Consider the following 5,327-nt stretch of genomic DNA (forward strand, 5'->3'; position numbering starts at 1 on the left):
ATTAATATTTGGGTTTTTATTAATAGATGCAGACTCTCATCATTTGTCTAAATCAGGGAGTGAGAATAAGAAGATTTCTTTCCGACCTCATCTGAATTCATATTCTCCACAGAAAAGGTAACTGATTAGATTATTTTTTTTTTAACTGGATTTGCTGCTGCTCATATTCAGCAGGAGGATTAATTTAGAGCAATTCACGGGGAAACCCACCAAAAGGACTCACAAAAATATAGTTCAGTAGGTTTGAAAAAACCACCTCCAGCACAAAAGGGACTCTACAATGACGTGATATCAACCCTCAGACCTGCAGAGACAGAGTTTGATGTTTTGTGTTGAAATATCTGACTTTATTATTCAGAGTGAGGCCCTGTCTAGGAAACTCTTTCCCCACCATCTCAGAGTGGCAGGATACTATTCCTGAAAGCTCCACAAAGAACGTCTGAATATTTCAAATAACAAGATTCACAATCAACGTTTTCCTGAGCGTTCATCGCCTCATATTGTAAAGTGACTCTAAGCATTGACTCAACCTTGTCATCCTTCCACACCAGTCGTCTTTTGTTTTTCACCATAGCATCAAATATAAAAGTTGTACAAATATAGAAGTAATTAACTATTGTTTACTATTTGTTAACACCGCCCAAAAAGAAAATATGCCCACTGAGCATGCTTAAAATCTTCTTCTCTGGTGATTTAGTTACTGTTGATGTTGGTTTTTAACACCACCTACAGGCCCGGTGAGCATTTGGGGTCGTATTTGCAGTTTTTTTGTTTAACAAAAAGCTCATGGGGACAGAATTATAGTTTAAAACTATTTAGAGGATATCTGTATACCTGTAATCTGGGTAAAAACTCTATTTTTCAGAGCAGCTTTGTTAAAAACAAAGAAGTTGCATTCAAATTCTAGCAGAGACAAATCTATTAAAACATTATGAAAGTTGGTGTTCGGTACAATTCACTGATAGCAAACTGAATTTTTAAAGTGCTAAATAGAATAAAAGTTTAATGGTTGAGCCGTCAAATGAATGACACCAATGTTGTGAAGACCGTCAGCCTTGAGCTACCTCTGTAGGTTGGTTTTGGCAGGAAATCTGATGGACTGCTTCACATCACAGAAGAGAGAAGAGAAAAAAAGGGAGCGCTGGTCTTTGCAAACTAAAGAAAACACCTGCAGATTTTTTTGGGTTCCAAGTTGGAAGGATTTAAGAAAACAGAACCATTAACAGATTGTCTTCTTGATGAAATAACAAGAAGAGAAGGAGGAGAAACCAACTGGATTCTTGGGAAACGTGGCAGAAAACAGACGTTACTAATTCGGTTTCTGGGAAGTCGTTCCTCTCCTGCATTAACTTTAACATTTTTCAGTAGCAGCAGACAGTTTCAGAAAAATAAAATGCCAGCACATAGATTTTCCTTTTTCCAACACTTTTTCATATTATACAGCCTCAACACATTCGCTGCCAACATTATTCACAGGTTTATTCCTATAATCCAGCATATGGCTAAAACCACAAGCAAAAAGAAAATATTATTTAAAGAAATATATTTTTTAAATTATTTAAATCCCAAAAGAAGTTTTTCTTTCAGCTCATAGTCGAGGTTTTTGGAAATTCAAAGCAGTTTCAAAACATCTAGCACACGACGAGCTACGAGCCAAGAATAATATTTGGCTCTTAAAGGAGCTGCTGTTCTGTTTTCTCACAGAGAAATAAAACTCCCATGATACACTGCTGTGTGCAATGGTGGAGTACAGAATAGGACAAGTGAGGACAGAACAGAGCAGAAGACATTAGAAGTTCATTATGAGAGTACATGAAGTACATTTCAGTTCATTATAGGACAAAATAGGACAGAAAAAGACAGCAAAGGACGGATAATACAGGTTGGTATTAGAGGACAGTAAAGGAGAGTAGAGGACAGGAAAGGAGAGTAGAGGACAGGAAAGGAGAGTAGAGGACAGGAAAGGAGAGTAGAGGGAATCAAGTATAAGACATAAGAGGACAGTGGAGGACATTACATGACAGTTCAGTCAGTAAAAGAGAGGAGAGGACAGATAGTACAGGTTAGTGTAAATGACAGTACAGCACTTTAGAAGATAGTTCAGTACAACAAAGGACAGTAAATGATAGTATAGGAAAGTAAAGCACAGACAAAGACATTAAAGGACAGTAAAAGAGACTAAAAGACAGTACAGGACAGAAAATGACGGTGATTGACAATTCAGCACATTGGAAGACAGTTCAGTACAACAAAAGACAGTACAGATGATAGTATAAGACAGTCAATGACAGTACTGGACAGAAAATTACAGTAAAACACAGTAAAAGAAAGTTCAGTACGGTAAAAGACAGTAAAAGACAGTACATGTTAGTAAAAGACAGTACAGGACAGTAAAAGACAGTACATGTTAGTAAAAGGCAGTACAGGACAGTGTAGGACAGTAAAAGACAGTACATGTTAGTAAAAGGCAGTACAGGACAGTGTAGGACAGTAAAAGACAGTAAAAGACAGTGTAGGAAAGTAAAAGACAGTACAGGACAGTAAAAGACAGTACATGTTAGTAAAAGACAGTAAATGACAGTACAGGACAGTAAAAGACAGTAAAAGACAGTAAATGACAGTAAAAGACAGTAAATGACAGTACAGGAAAGTAAAAGACAGTAAATGACAGTACATGACAGTAAAATACAGTAAAAGACAGTAAATGACAGTACAGAAAAGTAAAAGACAGTAAATGACAGTAAAAGACAGTAAATGACAGTACAGGACAGTAAAAGACAGTAAAAAACAGTAAATGACAGTACAGGACGGTAAAGGAAAGTAAAGGACAGTAAATACAAAGCACACACACTAACAGGACCAACATGGCCGTCTGCTGTTTTGCTGACTGTTCATAATGAGAGCATCATTCTTCTTCTTCTTCTCTGTGTTTGACCTGTGACTGTAACCATGACATCATGACATCATGACTGATTCTTTCTGTGTGTTTATGTCGAGAAGTGAAACAATGACACTCACTTGAAAAATACCTAAAAAGTGCTCAACACGTCACAGGAAGAGGAAGTGTGGCCTCACCTACACAGTTAACACACATCGCTGCCTCTCTTGTTCTGCTATATGATTTTACATAAAAATATGTAAATCACGATGCATTACTTTGTGAATGACTTGATGGATGTGACGTTCAGGCACAAGTAAAAAAAAAGAGTACGAGTGAACGTGATTGGCAGCCGTGTAATCTGCATTTAAGAGCGTCTAATCTCCTGATTTCTGATTGGCTGAGGAGGCCGACGGCTCTCTACGCCTCCGAAGCAGGATGGATGGATGAATAAATGGATAAATGGAGGGATGTATGGATGAACGGGCCTTTAATGACGCCCAATATAACTGTAACAGATCCATTCAAGTCATATTATTAACATGAATTAAATATATGTTACTATATTGTAAATCTAGAGCATTTAATCTTAACTATTATTAGTTCTTTTCTCCAGGTATCACTGACATTACTCTCCTAAAATTAATCCAAATAAAAGTATTTGCCTGAATGCTGCAAACACAAAGGTCATAACATGAACACTGGCACCTCCTGCTGGAGGAAATACTAAATATTACAGTCATTCAATTCTAAAATAGTATTTTTTTTTAATAATTTAAAAAAAATGCCAACTTGTTTCAAGCATTTTTTTTTAATTAAATGTAATTTTTCCTGCTGTTTGTTTGGAAATCTATCTTGTTTTTAAAATGCAAAAACTATTTTGTTAATTAAAAATAAGCTTTAAAAGACCAAAAAAAGACTAAAACTAATTTTTCAACATGGTTTGTTACATGTTTTGTTGGTTCAAAACATTTTAGAGGATAGATAAAGTTATCTAAAATTAAAAAAAATTGCATTACTAAATTATACAGACTACAGGGGTTAGACATGAATAACATTATTCATTGAAATATAACAGTGCTGCATTAATAAAAACAACTTGTTGAAGCTTATAATGTTACATTTCTGTTAAGGGAAGTTTTGATTCAACTCATTTATTTTTAACGGCTGTATTTTATTGTATGTTGTTCATGTTTCTGCGTAAATTCACTATAAACTGTAATTGATGAGTCAAAAGTATATATTCTTGAAAGACAAAAAAGCCACATTTCCCCTCAAAAATGGTTTGAGAAGAAAGATGATGTTTCAGGTATGATTCATCAGAGAAAACGTTAACTCGACTTTCCTCTAAAGATCATCTTGAAATGTCACATCGTATGACTCATCATCCAAAAGCAGAACTAAATGTATCACAGGTGGATGTTTTAGAAACTACTTCACCAGCTAGTCAAAGGTCTTGTGATTATTATTATTATTATTATTATTATTATTAATTATAATTATAATAATAATAATAATAATAATAATAATAATAAAAAAAAAAAAATAAAAAATAATAATAATATTTATAATAATAATAATACATTGACAATTGGTGGTTTGATGTTTTCTTGCTTGTCAACACATCTAGTAATCCACAATTTTTGACTTTCAACATCTTATTTAAAATGAACAGTTAATTCTGCAAAAGAAAATCATGCAAACATAAATTACTTAAATTCTACAAACCTACTTTTTTGTTGTTTATGTGCATGTTGAATTGAGAACTGCACTAAAAACGCACCCTAGCTAAGCTCACTTAATGCATCCTATAAATCCTACTTCTTTGTTTTGTCGTTTCATAAAGAAGTTTCACTTTGTACGTTGGTGGGCAGATCAATGCTGCGTTCAATGTCACCTCGGATATTGCATATTCTAAACTAATAATGTGTCACACTAAAGTTACATTTTAAGTCTGTTAGAAATCAAATGACATGAAGTTAAAGCAAAAGCAGGGAATAAGTTTAGAAATTTTATTTATAGTACCTGAATGTATCATTATTTTTATTTCATATTAAACACAAATTCTATGCATGTGACTCCTTAAATGTTTACTATATTGCTTTGTTTTGCAAAGGAAGGGTTTATTATTTATTTATTTATTTATTTATTTATTTATTTATTTATTTATTTATTTATTTATTTATTATTTAATTTTAATTTATTATTATTTAATTTAATTTAATTTAATTTATTTATTTAATTTATTTATTATTTATTATTTATTATTTATTATTTATTTATTTATTATTTATTATTTTTTATTTGTTTTGTGTGTTTTTTTTACTTTATTAAACACCAGTTTGACCATTTGTTTGAGGTAGTAGACAATATTCCGACCATCCATGAACGCCTCATAGTATTAGGCTTAAATGCTCCGCTCCTCTGTCTGTGAGCGCACTGGTCGGAT

Source organism: Anoplopoma fimbria, chromosome 23 (assembly GCF_027596085.1).
Source record: "Anoplopoma fimbria isolate UVic2021 breed Golden Eagle Sablefish chromosome 23, Afim_UVic_2022, whole genome shotgun sequence".
Lineage (NCBI taxonomy): Eukaryota > Metazoa > Chordata > Actinopteri > Perciformes > Anoplopomatidae > Anoplopoma > Anoplopoma fimbria.